This window comes from Corylus avellana, chromosome ca10 (genome assembly GCF_901000735.1).
Source record: "Corylus avellana chromosome ca10, CavTom2PMs-1.0".
In the NCBI taxonomy this organism is placed as follows: domain Eukaryota; kingdom Viridiplantae; phylum Streptophyta; class Magnoliopsida; order Fagales; family Betulaceae; genus Corylus; species Corylus avellana.
In genome coordinates, this window is record NC_081550.1 from 9,980,985 (window position 1) to 10,005,622 (window position 24,638).

The following is a 24,638-nucleotide window of genomic DNA, read 5'->3' on the forward strand; positions in this document are numbered from 1 at the left end:
AATAAAACAATCACTAGAAACCGATTTATGCTAAGTTGATGCTAATCGTCCCCCAATTTGATCAACCAACACACTAAGCTCCAACTAAACCTGAACAAACCAAACTATTTTTTAAGTTTTTTTCAAACATGTTATTATTTCCTTTTAAATGGTTCTTCTAATAGAGGGTCTCAAAACTCTTAATTACCTCAAACTACATAATTTCCAAGTAGTATTTCTACAGACATACATATACATATATAATGACTACTAGGCCCTGCCATGTCGGCATAGTAAGATAAAGGTATAATATTAATTACTCATATTCTACAGCATAAGTTAAATATATACCATACCATACTTGAAATTAGGATGAACATAAGAAACGAATTTAAGAACTAAGAAGGCCTCTATAATTTTTTAAGCCAGACGTATGTTAATACCACTTGTAGAGAAAATAAGAGAAATAAAAAGCCCTAAGAGTGAAGTGCGAAGAAAGAGAAATTGATGAGGGATTATTTGCATAGGGTCATTGTAATCAAACCAAACCATTTTTTAGCCCTTTTTTTTTTTCAAACATGTTATTATTTCCTTTTACTTTCAAATCCAAATATCTCACTTGATTAATAAAAAGAAAAAGGAAAGAGACAACCTTCATCCATAACCACCAAACCCCATGGCAAACTCTAATGGTTTATTGCGAAAAAGATGAACAAAACTAAAAAATTATTACGAAATTAATAACTCATTTATCATCTTACAAAAACCCCAATTTACCAAAAACTCTACTTTCATGGTAAGCTAGTTAAAATTCTATATCCAACAACATTATACACTTTGGGGACCACTTTTGTTCACAGGACAAGATTATGCACTTTGGGGACCACTTTTGTTCACATGACAACATTATACACTTTGGGGACCACTTTTGTTCAAACACAAACAACCAAGTTTACTCTCTCTTCGCAATAAATCAATATACAATAGAAAACAAAAATTTGTTAACAATAAATCAACATCACAGAGTTAGGGATTACCAAATTAAAACCCCCTCAAGAACACCCCAATTTACGAAAAACCCTAGAAAGCTACTACATAGTTCGGTGCAAATTTACGAATCAAAAAGGGCAAAATCTCACCTCGTCGTACACAAATGCGCAAAAGATGGAACTTTGGGTTGATCTCGAGTGGTTGTCGGGTAGATTGTCGAGTGGCTGTCGAGGAGGTGGGTTCCCTCTGTCGCGTCCCTTTCGCTCGTGAGTCAGCAAGGTATTCACCTCGTGCGTGACGGAATGCCTGAGACTTTCTACGTTTGTTTATTTGTTGTAAGTCTGGGTTGGGTTGGGTTGAGGGTTGGGTCAGCAGGGTCAGGGCGTGGGTCAGATGGGTTTGGGTGTGGGTCAGCTGGGTTTGGGCGTGGGTCAAGGTGTAACCACTTGATGGGGGTATTTTGGGCACTAAATCGCATAAAGTGACCACGTGCGACGCACGTGGTCACTGTTCCGTCAGTCAAAGTGGGTTTGACTGACAGAGTGCCTGAATTGCAAAAAATTGAAACTTTAGGGGGGTGGATTGCAAAAATTGAAACTTTGGAGGCGGAATTGCAAATCGCTGACAACTTTGGGGGGGTAAACTGTAATTTTCCCATATATATATATATATATACTGTCTTTTCATAAATTCTAAGTATCCAATAATTCATAGTTATTATGCTTTTGAAATCAATATTTTTTAAAAAGTTTTTTTATGCTTGACTCCATCTAATATTGTAATTAGGGGATCATCATCTTCATTGATCCTTTTGAAACCAACCACGTTCTTATGAGTACACATGTTTTGCTAAACACCACAGGTTAATAGAGAAACAATTTTAAAACCTTGAAATCGTTGTAAAAATTTGCACTTAACCCAAAAGTCACTTACATGAAAAATGGTCATAATTCCAAAAGTCACATCCATTAAATATCATTTACTTGAACCAAACTACCTTAAAAGTAAATCAAATTTCTAGACATATAAGGGTAAGACTTGATCATTGTTCTGATGATACATCAAAATAAAAAGCTACTAAGTGGAAGAAAATCCATGGCTTGCAAATGTATTAGGAAACTCATGGTAGTGATTTTGGAGTTTCTTATCATTACTCTCCTAAAAGTGCAAGCTAATGACCTCACACATATCTCTTTTCATCCCTCTTCACCTCTGATCATGCTTTCTTATTTGTCTGAACTTCATAAAGTTCAAAATAATGACCTTGCCCCTACCTCTTCTTTTCCCTCTCCATTTCCCATCCTTTATCCTCACTCCTTTGAACTTGATAATGTCAAAGTAACAATACACACGTGTCTTGCATTGGAAATTAAAGTTTGTGAAAAAATAATCAATTCCGAAACCTTCGAAGAGGGCACCTTCACACTCAAAAATTGTATATGGATGGCTCATGCATATTGCTTGGAAAGGCATAAAATAAAAATGACTTTCGAGAGTTCACATTGCTTAATTGATTGCCTTGGGTATCAAAGTCATGAGATTGGGGCATGTTTCTTAAAATGTTATGAGATGCATTTCTAAAAGCACTAAGATGTCGTTTATATGCAGAATGCTCATTGTAAGATCAAGTAAGGATTTCTCAACTACACTTTCTACTCTACCTTCTCTCTCTCTCTCTCTCTCCATCCATTTATTGGTCACCAAAATTGATTGCCTACAACCCAAACATGGAAACCATGTTGCGGCTTATATCTTAGAATGCATGTCAATCTTCTCATCTACTGAACAAGAATAATTTTCAAAATTTATACATTCCTAGGACATCAATAAAAGGTATTGTGAATGATTTATTCTCATTCACTACAAATGTTGTACGTTGATTCTTCTTCATAGATTTTAATGTGAAATTAAAATTGATATCTACACATATTTCCTAGCTTATGAAGCATTTTAGTGATGTCATTTTTTTTAAAAAAAAAAAAAAATTATCTTAACCATTGATGGTCACTTAACAACAGGATGTTATAATTTTGTATTTATCTTGTTTGCTATGATAAACATGTATGATTTTGAATTCATTACCAAACATATTTAATTAATTTGAATTTGACAAAAAACAATATCAATTTAGTGAATTCTAGTAATAAAAATATAGAATATTGTGAATCAGCTTATATTAGATTTTGATAAATGAAATTGCTGGATAGTTATTATGGTGTTATAAGTTACTTCTTTAATACCCCACTAGTTGTTTTATAGTGTAAGTATAGCCAAATAACTAAAATACCATGATCTTTGTTTCCAAAAATTATTTTACCTGACCTTTTTGTAAATTACGTTTTATTGAACTATTTTATTGCTATTTCATCTCATCCTCACATCAAAGCAACCACACAATGTAAGTCTATGATTTAGAAAGAAAATTGCCAATGAAACTTAGCCCTGATCTCAATTTATGTCGATAATAAAAATCAAAACAGATAACTGTGCGTACGTCGATATGCATTTTAGTGTTAGGCATCCTTACATCTTCAAAATTACGAGTATGTAGAGTCATGTGATAATTCCTAGTATTTTTGTCATTTTATATCATAAGCACAAAGTCACAGAGTTTGGAATTCATATTTAAGAAGACATAGTTCTCAAATGTTTCACTGATGTGCTTAATTTTTATTTTATTTTTAATCATTGAACTTATACTTTATACTTTATTTATGAACACTCTCTTCAACATGTTAAGACTGTCAACATACAAATTAACTGCAAAACTAGAGTAATTTCAGAGTTTGAAAATGACAAGATCTTGACGGTGTACACGAGAAGAATACAATTTCTAGTCAAATTTAGTTGGAAAAAATATATATATATATATTTGAAAGCAAACTTTGGCTTCTTTCAATTACTACCGTACAAAATGCAAACAAAATATAGACATTTTTGTACACAAACCTTCTCAATGCCACTTAGCTCTTCTTGGTTTTGTTTTGCAAAACTGAGAAATTAAAATAAAATAGAGATCCCAAGGCCCAATTCTTAAAGAGAAAAAAAATTTTAGGGGTTGTTTGCCACCATTTCAAGAACTCTCCATAAAAATCAACATTTTTAAAAATTTTGAGAGGCCAAGGCCCCCTTTGGTCGTAATCTTTAAGCACATTAGTCCTATTAACATTATTTGAAAATTTCTTCGTTTAAGTCTGACTTATTATTTCCAATGCAAAGAAATTTTCATCTATAGGTCATGAGTATTGTTTGTTTTTCTGATATTATATTTCATAATAATATTGTTAAACTGTAATTTCATTTAAATTTGATTCTACCCATTCGTATTGACTAAAATTTCTTTTTCTATTTAATACACTTAACTTTTGATTTTGTAGATATAAATATTTTATCTCGTAGTTGCTCTTTGTACCTTCTATCAAAGATGGGAACATATTATTTTGAAATGTATGCTTGATTAATGTATTGTGGCTTTTTGGTAGACTTTTCACATGTACATACAAACACTAACCTTTCAAGTTTAGGGTTTCTTTTTTTTTGCTTTTTTAAGTAACTTATTAATTAAACATTAACCCAAACCATGGGACAATTTTTTTTTTTTTTTCTTTTAAAAAAACTAGAAAAAAAGACTACTTAACTTATGACTTATCCTACCCTAACAAAATTTAATTTATTTCAACAACTTAATTAGTATTTAAATTAACTCTCTTTATGCTATGCCATGTAACGTAGTATTTTGCATTTTTTTAAGCACTAAAAAAAACATGTATTCCCATTATTGATGATGAAGTTGATTTATTATATTTGCTTCTAATGCCTCTTTATAACTTAAAAAACTCAATTTTCCGAAAATTCTTCTTTTATATATATATATATATATATATATATATATATATATATATATATATATATATTGTCTTTTAAAAAATTAATAATTTAATGATTGAATTCTAAGTATACAAAAATGGATGGTTATTATGCCTTTTCAAATCAATATTTTTTTAACATTTTTTTATGCATGTCTTCATCTAATATTGTGACTAGGGGATCAACACCTTCACTGGTCCTTTTGAAACTAATCATGTTCTTATGAGTACATATGTTTTGCTAAAAATTACACGTTAATAGAGAAACAATTTTAAAACGATGCAATCAGTGTAAAAACTTTGCACTAAACCTGAAAGTCATATACGTGGAGAACAGTTCTAGTTCCAAAAGTCACAACCATTAAACAACATTTTTTTGAACCAAACTACCTTAACATTAAATTAAATTTCTAGAAATATAAGGGTAAGGCTTAATCGTTATTTTGATTATACATCAAAATAAAAAGCTACTAAAGTGGAAGAAAATTCATGCCTCTCAAATGTATTAGGAAACTCATAGTAGTGATTTTGGAGTTGCTTATCCTTACTCTCCTAAAAGTTCAAGCTAATGACCTTGCCCATATCTCTTTTTGTCACTCTTCTCCGATCATGCTTTCTTATTTATCTGAACTTCATAAAGTTCAAAATAATGACCTTGTCCTTGCCCTTGCCTCTTCTTCTCCCTCTCCACTTCTCATTCTTTATCATCACTCCTTTGAACTTGATAATGTGGAAGGAAGAATACACAATTGCCTTGCATATGAAATTAAATTTTGTGAAAAATTAAGCAAATCTGGCAACTTCAAACAAGGCACCTTCGAACTAAAAAATTATATATTACTTGAAACCCATTAAAAAAAAATGACTTTCATGAGGTCATATTGCTTACTTGATTGCCTTGTGCATCGAATTCATGAGATTGGGGTATGTTTCTTAGAATGTTATGAAAAGCATTTCAACATGTACTAAGATGCCATTTATAGGCAGAATGCTCATTGTAAGGTCAAGTAAAGATTTCTCAACTACACTTTCTACTCTACTTTCCCTCTCTTTCTTCTCTATTCTCTGTCTCTCTGTCTCTTTCTCTCCATCCATTTGTTGGTCGCCAAAATAGATTGCCTAAAACCCAAAGAAAAAAAAAACATGTTGCGGCTTATTTCTTAGAATGCTTATCAATCTTCTCATTTACTGCAAAAGAATAATTTTCAAATTTTATATATTCCTTGGAATCAATAAAAGATATTGTGGATGATTTGTTCACATTCACTACAAAACGTTGAACATTGATTCTATTTCATAGAATTTTACGCGAAATTAAAGTTGACATCTACACATATTTCCTAGCTTATGAAGCATTTTAGTGATGTCAAACAAAATTTTCTCATTATCTTAACCATTGATGGTCAATTGTTTTTCAACAAAAGGATGTTATAATTTTGTATTTATTTAGTTTGCTGTGATAAACATGTATGATTTTGAATTAATTACCAAATAGAGTTAATTAATTTGAATTTGACAAAAAAGATATCAAGTTAGTGAATTCTATCAATAGAAGTCTTGAATATTGTGAGTCACCTTATATCAGTTTTTGAAAAATGAAATTGCATGATAGTAATTATGGTTACATAAGTTACTTCTTTAATACCCAACTAATTGTTTTATAGAGTAAGTATAACCAAATAACTAAAATACCATGATATTTGTCTCCAAAAATTATTTTACCTGTTCTTTTTGTTAATTACATTTTATTGAATTAATTTTATTACCACAATTTTTGTTTCGTCTCATTCTCCAACATAAGATCATTTCACAAAATTGCTTTTAGTTTCCCACCATATGAAAGAAATAGTAATGTGGAATAATAAGATAGTGACACAAAGATATACGTAGTTCGGTCTATGACCTAGGTCCACATGATAAAGCCCTAAAGCTGCATTAAGCTCTTATTTCTCTAAGTGATATTTACAATATAATATGCTCTTATTTATAGTTGAATCATGTTGAATACAAACAGACTTCTACTCTAGCTAGGTTAGCTAGATGATAGTCTTTAACTATTCACATGTAACTCTGTGATAGTTTTCAAGTATGACTCAATGATATTCTCCAACTATAAGTCAATAATAGTCTTAAACTGTGACTATTATTCTTGAACTCCATGGTATACTCTAACATTCCCCCTCAAACTCAATGTGTAAACTTGTGAAAACTTGAGTTTGTTCTTTGGTCGGCAACGGATGCCGATATGGTGACCAGAAACTCGTTGGAGTTGGTGGCGGCCAAGGTAGTTGAGTGGAGTTGATGGCGCCAGATTTGAAACATCGGTTGCTCTTTAACTTGAACTTCGGCAATTGTGGCCAGCATTGTCTACTATGGCCGGGATTTGAACTTTGACAACTTTTGGCTAGTATGAGCCAATTGTGGGCTTAAATGGGCCTGGGTTTGAAACAATACAACAAAGGTCATGTAAACTAGGCCTTCAAAGGGCCTCCTTCTTTTCCCTTTTTTTTTTTTTTCTTCAACCGATATATATATTTTCTAATCCATTAGAAGGAATATCGTAGTCGCAAATTACAGAAAACAAGGATAAGAATTAACTTAATCCCATAACTAAACATATCTAAGTCTAATACCTAAACTAGGATATCATATTCATAAACTAGAATAGAAATATCTGTAGGGTAAGAAATACACCTATTGCCAAATGCCCTTCTTCTTCTTCTTCAATTTCTTCTTTTTTTGAGACTAACAAGGACAACGTCACCTGCTCTTTTTCTTCTCTTTCTAAGCCAAATAAACTCGATGTTATGCAAAAATGTGAACAGGGGTTGTTGAGCGGCTGAAGGGAATAAGGGCTTAACAACTAGGGATGGTGGCGGTGGTAGTAAGGAGCAGCCAGAATTGGGGCTAGGATGTTGGATCTGGTCGTAATGGCAACCTGAGACCGACAGCTGATAGTAACGTTGGCCGCTGGGGAGGTGAGGCTCGGTGCCGACAGATGTGGCTCCGATGGTCATTCTTGGAGGTGGAACCACAAGCAATGACGGGCGTGTGTGTGGCGTGTAATGAGAGTGGATATGATGCCCTGTAAGTATGCTGGTGCATTATGGAGCATGTGCGTGTGGGATGAAACACCAGAAATATTTGGCAGCCCATAGAGTACTGTATGGAGGAGATCTTGGTGGTGACATAAATACTCAAGTGGTGTATGATAAATTACAAGCACTGGCTAAGCCATGGAAGGGCTGGCAGTGCTATGGTGTTTGTGGGCGTTATGGACTAGGATCGGTGGTGTAGGCACTAGCAGATCTGGCGATTTGGGCATGAGCAAGAGACAACCACTCTGGAGAGATGAGCTGGGCTATGGATGGCTGGGAAGGTGCACGGCTTTAGACCGGTAATGGCCGATGGAAGGTCACCGAAGGTGGTAGAAGGTGGCTGAGTAGCAATGAAGTCGTGTTCTCTACTAGGATTTTAATTTATTTTATTTGTTTGAAGTAAACAAAAAATGGTTTTGTGAATGTTAAATCAAAAAATAAAAATTGAAATCCAATTGGCGATGGGCCGTGGATGGGTTAGTTGGAGGAAAGGGTTGGCTCTGCGTGGATGACGAATGTTTTTTTTTCTTCAACAAAAATAAAACAGTATAGATAAAAAGGGTTTCATGATCGTGAAATTAATCAAAACAAAGGATAAGAAACATAAAAGAAAATTGCAATTCAGGATTTAACAATTGGCATTAGCCTATTTGCTCTAATACCATGAAAGAAATAGTAATACAAAATAATAAAATAGACACAAAGATATACGTGGTTTGGTCTATGACCTACGTCCACATGATAAAGCTCTAAGGCTGCATTAAGTTCTTATTTCTCTGAGTGATATTTACAATATTACATGCTCCTATTTATAGTAAAATCATGTTGGATACAAATAGACTTCTATTCTAGCTAGGTTAGCTAGGTGATAGTCTTTAACTATTCACCTGTAACTCAGTGATAGTCTTGAAGTGTGACTTAGTGATATTCTTCAACTGTAAGTCAGTAATAGTCTTAAAATGTGACTATTATTCTTGAACTGCATGGTATACTCTAACAGAGTTGTCTTTGTCAAGATTTCCTTGCTCCTCACCAATGTCAATTGTCAACGATGGTTATTGGGGTGGAACAATATATCTTTTTTTTTTTTTTTTATATCCTGTAGTTCTAATTTAGCTTCTTGATTTTTAATAATCGAAAATAAACATCCTTTTCATTGCATATTAAAGTGAATTTTTTGTCATATATAGAAAATAAACTTCCTTGTCTATGTAGATAAATGAGAAGGGAAACATGTAAGTCACTTCTCTTGTTATGCCAATCATATAATACACCCTTAAACAGTTTTGACACCAATATAGAGAATAGTTTTCTTAGTAATATGCTACTAGATAATAAAACATCAAATTAAGAAATGAAACAATAAGATATTGGAGATCTAAAGGCTAAGGTGGACGGAATGAGATAATCATTACTTTATGGCTTTGGCTATTCTGTAGCCATGCATAGTGGTAACACAAGCATAACAAGCTTTTGTATTTTTGTTTGCTTGTCATTTGTCCATTATGATAATTTTTATGTAATTGAACCCTTCTAATTACTTAACTCAAATTATGTTTTTCCATGTTCTTCATTACTCTGTTTATTAAGCTGAATTTACTCATAAAGTATGCTATGGTTACAGATTCATATGGAGGCTGCTTATTGAATGTGCTAGAGAAAGGCTTGCTAGACAACACTTCTTAATTATCTATCATTTTAAATCACTTTGTTTCTAAGTTTTGGAATAATGTTAAGTACAGATGTTGTACTAGCTGATTTGATACTATTTTGTCATTTAGTTTTTATGTTGACCATTTTGGACCCATATTATGTAATTTGGGACTTGAATGTTGTATTGGATATGTTAATCTTTCTTTTTGGTCTTCAAGCACTTCTACAACTTCTTGGCTCTCTACTTCTATCATTTCTTTGTGCATGTGATTCAAGGTTTTTGACACTTGTCTAAAACTTGTTATCATTTGCCTCGAGTTCTCCACGATGATTGCTATTAGGTGCCTCGAATTCTCCTATAATGTTGTTTTGAGGTTGTACAATGCATTTTGTAGGTATTCCATGGCAGAAAAATAATAAAAACAACTTTGGCACTTCAAGGGGCCAATTCCTCCTAGCTTATAGCTTTTTTAATGCAAATATATGATGCTCTATTGATGAGAATACTTGGACTTAAATACAAAGTGAAATGTCTAAGTTCTAGACCCACTACCCAATTAATTGCTATTGCATAAAGGAAATAACTGATGACCACTAACAGGCATTAACAACCCATACACTACTGACTTTCTAGTACCCCAAGTAATCACTAAGTTGAGTTTGGATTAAAGGGAAGGATTAACAAGTTACCAGGTTCATTAGGGTCCATTGGAATAAGAATTTTTGAACTTCTGGTTCGGACCATAATTTTGATAGGGGACCACCGAACGTTTGATGGGGGACTACTAAATGTTCGACCTATAACCCTAGAACCAATGGGTAATGACCAAATGTTCAACCTGCAATCCTAAAACCATTAGTTAATAGTATATTGAATGTTCAAGCATGGACCACCAAAACTTTCGACCATATGTAAGGTGGTGCAGAACTCACAATCGACCGTATGTCAGGAAATTACAGACAAGGTGTTTAGACGTGTGTCTAAAATAGTACACTGAATGTTCGAAGGTACACCTGGTGCCAAATACCCACCTAAATTAATAGGCAAATACTTGGTACGTTTTACTCGCAAGTGTACAAGATCAAACTATAGTATAGCAGGCAAATACGAGATCATTCCCACGAGGATTGGTAAATTATGTTTAGAAGTAATTTCCTATTTAATTAAACAAATAAAATTCAATTGTCACGATTGAATTTAATATAAAGAAATAAAATAAAAGATAAACTAAAACTAAAAAGGATTAGGGTTTTTATATCTACCACTAATCAAACTAATTAAGATAACAATATGCCAATGCGCCAATGTTTGCCAACCTAAGGGCATGGGTGTCTACTCCTTAAGCTATTGATTTCCCTAAGCAACAAATTAGGCATGGGTGTCTACTCTAATTGTGACGTCCCACATCGCCTGGGTATAGAGATGACGATGTGCTTAAATGTATACTACACCCTTAATGACAACAATGTGTTTTAAAGCCGTGATGGTCATGATCCCATCAGAACTCCACTGTTAAGCGTGCTTCTATTAGAGTAGTACCAGGATGGGTGATGTAACGACTCAGGGAAAAGCGCTAGCCATATCTGCGCTATTACCTCAAAAGAACTAGTCAATTTAAGCTTCCCTAGAATTCATTATAAAGCTCAATTTCACCTAGTAACTAGGCAATGTGCAACTTAGCACCCATGACTATCTTTATAAACCACCTACTCTATGGGGCTTCTTCTCATCTTCCCAATATGAGACCAGTGTGTTACAAACTCCCTTTCTTAAATTCCTAACATCCTCGTCAGGACCACGTCATGTAGTGCTCCAGTACCACATGACCTGGCGTTACTAGGTGACTTTGATACCATTTGTAACACCCCACCCCAATGACACACAATATTGTCCGCTTTTGACTCCCCTCGAGCTAGACTTCCCAGGAGGTCACCTGTAACACCCCACCTCAATGACAAACAATATTGTCCGCTTTTGGCTCCCCCAAACCAGACTTCCCTAGAGGTCACCCATCCTGGTACTACTCTCGCCCAAGCATGCTTAACTACTGAGTTTTGATGGGATCCGGTGCATTAGTGCTGGTATGATACAGAGAAGATTAGCATGGCCCTTGCGCAAGGATGACACATATAAGTCGAGAAATGGTATCAGAGCCATTGCCCAGCCTGAGATGGGGGGAGTGTGCACAAGCCCATAAAGATCTCTAGCAGGCACTCGCTAGGACGAACGCCAAGAATGGGCTAATCCCATGAGGGTCGCCAGCGGCGACGCTGGGTCCTAAGAGGGGGTGATTGTGACATCCCACATCACCTAGGTATGGAGATGACGATGTGCTTAAATGTATACTACACCCTTAATGACAACAACGCGTTTTAAAACCGTGATGATCATGATCCCATCAGAACTCCACAGTTAAGTATGCTTCTGCTGAAGTAGTACCAGGATGGGTGACCTCTTAGGAAGTCTGGTTTAAGGGGAGCCAAAAGCGAACAATATTGTGTGTCATTGGGGTAGGGTGCAACACTAATTCTTTTCTTTCTTAAAGGATTTAGCATGGGTGTCTACTAAGTTATTCTTTAAGAAAGCATAAATCTGTGGAAATCGACAAACACACGAGACCTAGGGCATGGGTGTCTACTCCCGGTTCCCTATGTTGATTAACCCTAGAATCCAGCGTGGATATCTTTTGTTACTCTTATTAAACCCAAGACTCGGTCATCTAAATTGATTTAACTAACTAGTCCATACCACATGCATATGTTGGCCAGACAAACACATATGAGGAATACAAGATAACAGGTATTAATCAAGTTGAATACACCAAAATATAATTGTAGCAAAGGCGCTAATATTGCAATCATAAATAGACATGGTTAGGGCTTCAATCTAGCCCTAATTAAAAATATAAACTACATAATAAAAATAAAAGGTGGAAGAGAAGAAAACCCAAACTCCTTTTGATCTAGCCTTCAGTTCCTTTCCAGGGCTTGTGTCTTTTTTCTCCACACCTATTCCTAGAGGCTAAGAGGTCTATTTATAGGCTTTAGAAGTCCTTGTTGCACTAGTAAACCTAGGAAATTTGTAGGATTTTACTCCTATTACAAGTGGGAGTTGGAAAACCCTAATATGGAAATACTAACAGTCTGGTCGCACTCTTGATGTGTCACCTGCGCACGGGTATGATCGATCGCAACCCGTGTGCGTTGGATCACACATGGCCATTTCATGCTTTGTCTTCTCTGGTAGTGCGCTCGATCGCACTGTCAGGGGCTCCAACTTTTCCCATTTTCTGTCTTTGAGCCCAAATCTTCCAGATTTACTTCATTTTCTTCCAAAAGCCTACAAAAGCATGGAAAACACATAAAGGAACTAAAATAACACAAATTAACATACTTAAGGAATTAACACATATAAGTTTAAGGGCTAAAATATGAATATTTTGGCACTTAACAGAACATTCGACATCTAACACTATTGTGTAAATCAACTCACCCTTATCTTGGAGGTTTTGCTCAAGAAAGGTAATCTTCTTGTCCTAACTCGTGTTTTCCTTAGTTAATATTCTTTTTAGGTAGTATTCCATAAGCTTGGTTGTAGTTTTAGAGGTTATATTGTCCTTCTAGTTTTAATCTCGATTTTAGTATGATTTAGCGTTTAGTTATCATTTAGTGTATTTTATTTTGCATGGTGATGTTATTTTGAGCTTGAGTATGTTAGAAACCTTTTTTTTAACATTAGAGCTTGTTTAGAACTGTTTAGAAGCCTGTTTGGTCAAGATGAGATTTTTGCCCTGTGAGAGAGCGTTTTGGCCGAACGTTCGCCCAGTTTGACCGAACGTTTGCTGAGGAGTGTGGACCCTTCGAAGGAATTTTTGGAAGGAGAATACAACCCGGGTGAGTACAAACTCAAATGATACTTGCCATTATTTTTCCTGCATTGCACGATTATTTTGTGTACTAAACATGCATTTTTACAACTCTCATGCAACACATTTTGATATACTACGAACTCTGCTTTTGTGAAAATATGTTGCTTAAACAAGATAATGAACATGATGAGATTTATAAGAGCATGCATGTAAAAGTCGGATAAGACTAATTGCAGCGTATGACATGGTATATCGATACGTGTTGATAATGGCTATGGGCTTACTATACATGTTAAATCTATGGTCAAAAGTGTGGGTGTGTTATATGGGTCACAATCCAATGGTTGTTTTGTGACCGGCACAACCATAAATGCTAGGTTACTATAGGACGTACATCATTAGTAGCGTGGGTTACTTGAGGTCGGACTAGGTTGGGGTGCTAGTGTTGTCCACAGTAGCATACAATAGTCGGGGCACTGGCAATGTATTACACATCCCTCGGGACAGTGCAAACCCTGCTGAGAAAAGGTAATATCCGAGTAGACCATATAGTTTGAACTATCACTTACCATTGTATTATTTCCCCTCCATTATGTATAATTATGCGGTTTAGCAAGCCTAGCTGAGGATGGATCCTGATAAGCGCCGAATGTTGCACATTCAAGCCCCTTAATTTGCATATGTTAATTCCTTAGCGTTGTTATTTGTTTGATTTTATTTTGTTTTTGTGTTTTCAGGTTATAAATAAAGATGCAATTAATTCCATTGATTTTGGGCTTAAAAGCACACTTTGAGAAGACTTAGAAGATATGGTTAAACTTAACCAATCATGGTTAAGTTTAATCAAATAAAGAAAATAATTAATTCGGAATTTTTCAAATTGGAGTCAAAATCGGATTGGATTCAAATTTGGATTCTGCATACGTCTCGGTATTTTGGCCATAACTTTCAGCTCAAATATCCGATTGAGGTGATTCAAGCTGAACTGGAAACCTAACTCAAATTTCTACAAATCATTGTCAAATATAATTTTCCTAATTCAGAGCACCGCAATGCCAAAATCGTCCCGCAAGATAGGAATGCAATTCTGGGCGAATCCTATTCCGATTTGGACTTAGATTTTCTTTATTCTAATTGGACTTGGACTTAAATCTCCGAAATTTCTAGGTTTCCTAAGGCTTCTAGGACTGAATTGCTCCCTATAAATAGACCCTTAACCTTCAAGAGAAGGTGTGCTTATTTTTAGATACAAAAATCTTCTTGGAGGCTTGATAAGTTGAAGAGGAGATAATCCATGGCAGGAGGCCATCCTAGCACCCCAATGAGTGGCTAATTCTGTAATAGGGTGTTGATGTAGCCCTTTCTAAGTAACAATGGTTTAATTGTATTTCTAGATTTTCAATTTATGAATGTTGATTGTATAACTATGAGAATTGCTACCTTTTGATTATGTTCTTAATTATTAAATGCAATTGTTCTTAAATTCCAAAATCAATATTTGTGAAATTCTTCTCTTGTCTTAGAAAGTATTTTACTTTTATTGATCTCAAATCATTCTTATTTTCTGTGATCATGAGAATGATGGTTATACAATGGGTTTAATTGACATATGATCAATAGAATTTGATAGGCCATGCCTAGGGAAGACGGATTGTACTACACCCTAGTTTAGTGTAATTTAGGTAGACAGTCCGTGCCAACCGAAGATGGGTTACACTTATTCATTGATTGTATGTATCATGTTATAGAATTTGATAATTTATACCTAGGGAAGACGGGTCGTACCGCGTCTTAGTGGTTAGGTGGACGATCCGTGCCAACCGAAGATAGATTATGCTTATTCTTTAATAAGGTAGTTTCTTGTTTATTTATAACATGCATAGAATGAATTTATGGGATTAATTATGATTAACCATTGTTGTGCGGATAGAGGTGAAGTCAATACCCTACTCTCTCTCTCTTATTTTAAATCTCTTTTATTTTCATGCACTTTAGTTTTTAAGCAAATCAAATCAAAACCCCTTTTAATTAAGTTAACTTTGATCTTTTAATTTTGATAATTAAACCCCTGCAGTCCTTGAGGTTCGACACCCTCTCTATAGCCGTATCCTACAAAGATTCGTCCTATTGCGAGTGGTTATTTTTATAATTGATATTTTTGGTCACAAAAATACCACATCAGATCCCGGGAAACAAATTGTGGTCATGAAGGACTTGCTCCAAATAATTTTTGGAGACTTGGACCCTATTTTGCTCAAGTCAGTGTAGGTTGCAGATGGGTCCATTCATGGGGAATTGCTAGAGATCATTTTCATGCTTTATTTAGTTAAATGTAGGGCTTTGATGACTGGTCTCTGACCGATACATTTGAAGACCCAGTTATGCTATGATGCCTTATCTATACTTTGGTATTTGTGATTATGGTTTAAATTATTTCTATCTATGTCCCTTAGTTGAAAGTCTTCCGATGTAGTCTTTCCTCAGAGATGATGACATCCTTGAGTCTTGTTCTGAGAGGAACAAGGCTGGGATTTGAACCATTGAGTCAATTACGAGTTAGTTGATTTCCACGGGGTGTTATAGGATACCATAACATTTGTCTCAGAAAGAGCTTTCTGAAATAAGGTCTCAGTGCAATTCCAAGACCTGTAACAAAATTTATGCCCGATTTATTGAACACTACGCAGTGCGTTCAAACTACTAAAATAGTTGACCTAGAACATTCGACCCACGACCTGGAATGTTTGACCCGATACTAGACACGCAAATGTTAGATGTTTTATCAATAAAAAGGGTGTTTTGGGGTAGGGTTTCATTATGTGCTCCCCCAACCCCAAGAACAACCCAACAGCCCCTAAAGAGAAAAATCTAGAGAGAGAAAGAGAGAAATGGAAGGAAAGATAAGATTTTTGAAGAGGAAATTGTAGTGCCCTCGGTAATTACTTGGTTGTGGTTAGCTTAGTTAGAAGGTTAGCAAGATTTCTCGATTCATTAAGAGTAGTTGTGAAAAGATTTTTGGGCATTTCAGTTTTGACCGACAGACCATTGAATATTCGGCATAAAACCAACAACCATTGGGTAAAACGGTACACCAAACGTTCACAAGAGGACCACCAAACATTCATTGACCAAATTTTGACCCACTGGGTAATGACCGAACGTACGCCCTACAACCTCTAAATCATTGTGCGAACAATACTCTGAACGTTCGGCTAGTATAACTCATCTTCGGTTGGTACAAACTGTCTACCTAAATTACACTAACTAGGGTGTAGTACAATCTGTCTTCCTTAGGCATGGTCTACCTAATCCTATTAATCATTTGTCAATTAAAACCGTTGTATAACAATTATTCATATAATCACAGAAAATATGAAGGATTGAGTTCAATCAATATAAAAGACTTTCTAAGATAAGATAAGAAATTCATAATGATTGAATATAAACATTAAGACTAATTCTCACAGTTATACAACCATCATGTATATAGAAAAGCCCAAATTAAAATACAATTAAACCATGGTTACTTGAAAAGGGCTACATGAAGCCTTATTACATGATTAGCCGCTCATCGGGGTGCTGGGATGGCCTCTTGCCATACAGTACATGCGGGATAATGGCCATGGGCCTACTATACAGGTTAACTTTATTGTCAAATGTGTGTGTGTATGGGCTTTGGACCCAATGGTTTCATGACCAAGGCCCAGCCATTCCCAAATGGATAGTCACTATAGGACGGACATCATTAGTGGTGTGGGCTACCCGAGGTCGAACTCAGTCGTGCCACTAATGTTATGTATGGTAGGGTGCAATATCCAGGGCACCGGTGTTGTACTACAGGTCTCTCGGGACAGCGCTAACCCTGCTGAGAAGGGGTATTATCTCAAGTAGATCATACGGTTGAACTATTATTGTTACTCATAATTATAAGCATATATTATATCTATATCACATCCATGATAAACTGCCATCTCATAATGTTGCATGTGCTATATATATAACTGAGTTCACCATTTAATAACAGGTATGTCATGTGCATTTATACTCACCAAGTCATCGGACTTACCCTTGTATTATTTCCATTTGTCTCCATATGTACAATTACACTGTTATAGATAGTTTAGCAGAAGATGGATACCGCGAAGCATCCAATTATCTTGGAGGACTTGACCCGGGAGATGCTTAAGGACTTATTGCAAGCTTAGGCGGGTACTCATGGTAACTAGTACTTTTGAGTTATATTGTAGACTTAGAGCTTTTATGCATGCTTGCATATTAAGGTGTATCATGAATCCCTTGTAAAGATGATGACTTGTATAGCCACTTGATGATATTTGGTAGATGCTCTAGTTGTAACGATTATGTTTATAGAATCTTTTTGTTTCCAATGTTTAGTATCCTCGTTTTTTAGGAGTAGAGGTCCTAAAGTCTTGTTTAGAGTGGAATAAGGTTGGGAGACGAACTGTGAAATTAATTACCAGTAAATTTATTTCTGGGGCTTTGCAGAGCGCTTGCCTAGGGGACCACACGAGTGCTCATATGAACAATGTATTACCCCTTGTGCAATATACCCAATTGTACCTCTGAGCATTTTTTACCTTTTGTGAACAGTACATGGGTGCTCACATGAACAATACGTGAGCATTCGATGACCAAATTTCAAACCCTTGGACAATACCCAAATCGCACGCCTGAAAAACATTTTTAACCTATAGTGAACAGTACACGAACGCTCAATCTCTCGATGTCCTAACTCACACCCTTATAATATAACCCACTTTTGGCATCCCAACGCATGCCCACTAGTGACCCTCATAGGCTTGTGCACGTTTCCACCATCTCAGTCTGGGTAATGCTCTGCTACCATTTGTAACATCCCAATATTTCTCTTCTTTAATCTTGTAAATAAATTCCAGTGTTACGTTGAAATAATCTCACACAACGAAAAAACTGTAATTATCAATTCAAAACAATACCGTTAAAATACTTTCTTTATACAAAAATACCCAAAACTATGCCGAACAAGACATTTATACAAATCTACTCCATTGTCTAAACTCTAGACAAACTTCACCAACTTGAAATCTCTGTACATCTTAAATATGAATCTCTAATCACAACAACACAATGACCATGACTTTCCATTCTTGCAAGCACTACAAAAACTATGAAATAGTGAGTCAATTGATTCCCAATAGTATAAATCATTGTTAAAGTATTTATATCAAAGGCCAAACATTTTATAGAACAACAAAGATCTGTATTATTGAATATCAATATCACTCTCAGTAAGTAAGAATACTTACCGTGGGTTACAGGAATAAATCATCAAAGGTAATTACTTGAAACCCATTCCGCTACAATTGATCATTACCCATAAATTTCCCAATCATTGACTTTCTCTCTCTCTCTCGCCCAAACTCTTTGTTTCCTCAGCTCTCTGTCTCAATTCTCCCATCACACTTTCGATTTCTCTCCTCTCTCTTTGCCATAGAAGACAAGTAGGAGGAGTGAATTAAATAGAGAAATAAAGAAAGGTAGGCGTGAAAGTGGGTTAGGTTCACTCACATCAATTTATTAAAATACTCCAATAAGATTTCCAATACTATTTTCAGCTAATTTTCCTTAATAATCTGAATCCCACAAATTCCTCACTTATAAAATCAATCACCGATTATTATAATCATACTCCAAATTATATTAATCAATCATCAATTATCATATCTCTTAAATCACCCAAATAAAATAATCAAGATATAATCTCTCATATAAAATCAAACCTCATGATAAAATCAATATTCATTCCTACAATATTCATATGATCTAATAAATTCCTCAAGAATAAATATCATTACGTATTATGAATATTAAAATAACCATCATCAAATAAATATCTCTAAAAGAAGACTTTTTAAAATCTGGGGCGCTACAATCTTCCCTCCTTAAAGGAATTTCATCCTTGAAATTAAAGCCTATAAATTATCACCTATCTTCAAATGGAGCGACCCAATTTAAAAACATATCACACTTAAACCATAACTTACCCAAGTTACCATATAACTTTAAGTTTTAATCCGTTCATAGAGTAAATACCATCACATATTCCATACCCAGGCGATGTGAGACGCTACAAGCACTCTTCTTGGGCACTAGTGTCACCGTTGGCAATCCTCAGGAAATTTCTTCGTTCTCAGCCTTTAACTTTTGGCCCTTATAAATTTCTCAGCGTTCTAACTGACACCCTTATAATATAACCCACTTTTGGCATCCCAACGCATGCCCACTAGTGACCCTCATAGGCTTGTGCACGTTTCCACCATCTTAAGCTAGGTAATGCTCTGATACCATTTGTAACATCCCGATATTTCTCTTCTTTAATCTTGTAAATAAATTCGAGTGTTACGTTGAAATAATCTCACACAACGGAAAAACTGTATTTATCAATACAAAACAATACCGTTAAAATACTTTCTTTATACAAAAATACCCAAAACTATGCTGAACAAGACATTTATACAAATCTACTCCACTGTCTAAACTCTAGACCAACTTCACCAACTTGAAATCTCTGTACATCTTAAATATGAATCTCTAATCACAAAAGCATAATTACCATGACTTTCCATTCTTGCAAGCACTACAAAAATTGTGAAATAGTGAGTCAATTGATTCCCGATAGTATAAATCATTGTTGAAGCATTTATATGAAAGGTCAGACATTTTATTAAACAACAAAGATCTATATTATTGAATATCAATATCACTCTCAGTAAGTAAGAATACTTACCGTGGGTTACAGGAATAAATCATCAAAGGTAATTACTTGAAACCCATTCTGCTACAATTGATCATTACCCATAAATTTCCCAATCATTGACTTTCTCTCTCTCTCTCTCTCTCTCTCTCTCTCGCCCAAACTCTCTGTTTCCTCAGCTCTCTGTCTCAATTCTCCCATCTCACTTTCGGTTTTCTCTCCTCTCTTTATGCTGTAGAAGACAGGTGGGAGGAGTGAATTAAATAGAGAAATAAAAGAAAGGTAGGCATGAAAGTGGGTTAGGTTCACTCACATCAATTTATTAAAATACTCCAATAAGATTTCCAATACTATTTTCATCTAATTTCCCTTAATAATCTGAATCCCACGAATTCCTCACTCATAAAATCAATCACTGATTATTATAATCATACTCCAAATTATATTAATCAATCATCAATTATCATATCTCTTAAATCACCCAAATAAAATAATCAAGATATAATCTCTCATATAAAATCAAACCTCATGATAAAATCAATATTCATTCCTATAATATTCGTATGATCTAATAAATTCCTCAAGAATAAATATCATTACCTAATATGAATATTAAAATAACCATCATCAAATAAATATCTCTAAAATAAGACTTTTAAAAATCTAGGGCGCTACACCGGACGTACGGTTAGAAGCATTTCAGGGGAAACGATGTTTTGACCAAGTTGTTCGATAGCCTCTGTTTTTATACTCTAGGTTTGTTGTAGTTGGATTTAGAACTAATGATAGATATTTTCTCAGTATTCGAGGTTATGAAGCCTCAAGGGAATTTTACGGAGGAACCTTACGACCCAGGTGAGTACAAACTCACATGGATGCTTGTTGTTACTTTTCCCGCATTGCACGTCTATTTTATATATATCAAACATGCATATTTTGCAACTCTTATGAAATACATTTTAGAACTACTGTGAACTCTCTTTTGCAAGAACGTGTGTTGATTAACAAGATAACAATGAGGCTTGTAAAACTAGGCATGTAAAAGATTGATAAGATTAATTGCATCGTATAACATGGTATACCGGTACATGCAAGATAATGGCCATGGGCATACTATACAGGTTAACTTTATGGTCAAATGTGTGTGTGTGGGGGCTTTGGATCCAATGGTTTCGTGACCAAGGCGCAACCATTCCGTAATGAATGGTCACTATAAGATGGACATAATTAGTGGTGTGGGCCACCTGAAGTCAAACTCGGTCGTGCCACTAATGTTATGTACGGTAGCATGCAATATCCGGGGCACCAGTGTTGTACTACAGGTCCCTCGGGACAGTGCTAACCCTGCTGAGAATGGGTAATATTTCGGGTAGACCATACGGTTGAACTATTACTGTTACTCATGATTATAAGGATATATTATATCTATATCATATCCATGATAAACTGTCATCTCATAATGTTGCATGTGCTTTATAAATAACTAAGTTCACCATTTAATGACGAGTACATTATGTGCATTTATACTCACTAAGTCGTTGAACTTATCCTTGTATGATTTTCCTTTTTCTCCACATGTACAACTATGCTGTTATAGATAGTTTAGCAAAAGATGAATACCACGAGCAGTCGGTTATCTTGGAGGATTCGACCTGGGAGATGCTTAATGACTTATTGCAAGCTTAGGCGGGTACTCATGATAACTAGTACTTTTGAGTTATGTTGTAGACTTAGAGCTTTTATGCATGCTTGGATATTAAGGTGTATCATAGATCCCATAGATCCCTTGTAAAGATGATAACTTGTATAACTACTTGACGATCTTTGGTAAATGTTCTGTTTGTAACGATTATGTTTATAGAATCTTTTTGTTTCCGCTATTTAGTATCCTCGTTTTTGAGGAGTAGAGGTCCTGAGTCTTGTTCAGAGTGCAATAAGGATGGGAGATGAACCCTAGAATTAAATTACCAGTTAATTAATTTATAGGGCGTTACAGAGTGCTCGCCTAGGGGACCACACGAGCGCTCGTATGAATAGTGTATTACCCCTTGTGCAAAACCCAATCGTACCTCTGAGCATTTTTTACCTTTTGTGAACAGTACACGAGCGCTCGCGTGAACAGTACACGAGCACTAGTTGACCAAATTTCAGACCCTTGTACAATACCCAAATCGTACTCCTGAAAAACATTTTTAACCCGTAGTGAACAGTACACGAGTGCTCAACCTAATAGTACATGAGTGCTCGCACCTATTTTAGGATTTTTCCTACAGCACCCTCAGTTGTTTCCCCTATATAAACCCATCCCTTAGACGACCCTTACCCCTCATTTTAGCCTTTGTTGCCCTAACGAAACCATGCTTGGTTGGTTTTGAGAGTTTGTGAGGTTTGTGAGCGTTCTTGGAGAAGGAGGAGGTGTAGAGTTAGCTATCTTCTAAGGTGACTTCTTAATCATTCTTTTATGTTTTCCTAAATGTTGTCACTACTCTTTTATTGTTATAAGTTTTAAAACACCATGACAAGTCCTTATACTCAGTTTTCTTGTGAAAGCAAAGAATGATTTCAAAAGGTTTTCAACCCACCCTTGTTATCTTTAAAAGTTTCATGAGAATACGTTTTGCACTTGGATGTTCCTATTTCTTAACTACACCATGAATGTTTAAAAAGGGCTTTAAACGCTTTTCTTCAGTTCTTTTTGGTTGTATTATCTAGTGTCATATGTGTTTATTTTAAGCCTAGGAGAGAAGACACCAACTCATAGCTTAAGATAGAAGCCTAGGAGCATTTTTGGGGATTTCTGGCCAAACCCTAGCCCCTAGCCGAACGCTCGTTCCCTAGGGCGAGCGCTTGGCCAGAGAGTGGGTTACACGCCCCTTAGCCCCATAAATGTGTACAAAGGTTTTAGTGGCCCTTTTCATTAGATGGACCCTCGTAGAGTTCTCTAGTACTACTTATAACGATGAATCATGTTTCATTATAGTAGTGATTCATGATGTCGGAGGACTTGAGCGAGTGTATTATGTAAGTAAACACTTACGAACACTTTTCTTAAAAACGTGGGATATGTCAGTTGATTGACCATGAGTATGATATGACCATGTCTACATTTTTGTAATAACTTGGTAATTGCTTTAATAACCAATTGATAAGATACATTGTATGACATAGTACACCGATACGTGTGGTATAATGGCTATGGGCTTACTATATAAACTTGATTCTATGGTCAAATGTGTATGTTATTATATGGGCATTGGATTCAATGATTGTTTCGTGACCAGCGCAGCCTTAACAGGTGGTCAGTATTATATTATAGGTCCCTCAGAATAGCGCCAACCTAGCTAAAGTGGTAATATCTCGGGTAGATTATATATGATAGTTACAACCTATAAAGTATTAGTTTTGTTGAATTAAAATACTTAGGTGATTGCCGTCGGTAGTATACCACTCTTTTATTAACCAAACGATACTTTTATGGTGTATTAACAGGGACAATCCCTCATTTTCAATGTTTACCAAGAACTGCACATTTATTTCTGCTTAATAATCATGAGCTCATGTCATACCGAATAGTGAGGTTTGCTTATTAAGTCATTAGACTTACGCGGTTATTACTCTTATAGGGAGCTTGTTCCTAGAACCCAAGGGTGGTATGGTTGCTACTACAAATTTTACTTTAAGATCTTCATGTTGTTATCAGGTTTGCCTTATACTTGTACCGTGATGATCTATAGATTTCTCTGATTTATTTTATATTCCTATGCATTAACTCTGATAATGCTTAGAGGGAAGGTTCTCCATTTAGCTACCAGTTGGTTAAACTGGGGTAATTGTCAGTAACCCTACTAGGCTGACCAAGGTTAGTTTTGAGGGTGTTACAAATAACCTCTTTCTCGAATTTTGAGAGTATTGTTGACTGAACTCTTCCTTGATTCAGGCCTACGTAATAGCTTCCTCATTTCCCCATTACATAATTAGCAAATCCCTCTTCGTGCACCACCTTCTTGCTACTTCAGAAAACTTATAGGCGGTATACTTGACTCTCTACTCTATTTTACAACCCATAGCTCTGGGTAGCTTTTCTATGTCCATAAGCCAACTCTTCGCTCTAATGGGGCTCAAGTCTTGTCAAAATAGAGAAAGGGTACTCATCAAATTCTTTCAATGAGCAACCAATTATATATTATTTCCAAGTTTTAATTTAATTCCTTCTTAATTATTAAAAAACAAAGATTAATGGCAAGGTAATTTTCAAATGGTTAGGAATTTGATTTGATTTTTTTTTTTTATGCGTCTACATAAGAGAGGAATAAAAATTCAAACTAATAACTTTCGCTTCATGATGCGTGATACCCAACCAATTGAATTATTTGTTAGAGGTGAAAGGATTTGAGCTGGAGTGAAGGCTTTAGTCTACTCATTTATTTAA

The 24,638-nt window shown here is 35.3% G+C and overlaps 1 non-coding gene and 1 pseudogene across 1 annotated transcript; one reads left to right on the forward strand and one right to left on the reverse strand.

Moving 5' to 3' along the window:
- Positions 1-11,564: 11,564 nt before the first annotated feature.
- On the reverse strand, positions 11,565-11,683 carry LOC132164842 (5S ribosomal RNA; annotated as a pseudogene).
- LOC132164844 (U6 spliceosomal RNA) lies at positions 11,645-11,744 on the forward strand. The gene has a single exon (XR_009438444.1). It is a non-coding gene; the product is annotated as a U6 spliceosomal RNA (small nuclear RNA).
- Positions 11,745-24,638: the final 12,894 nt, after the last annotated feature.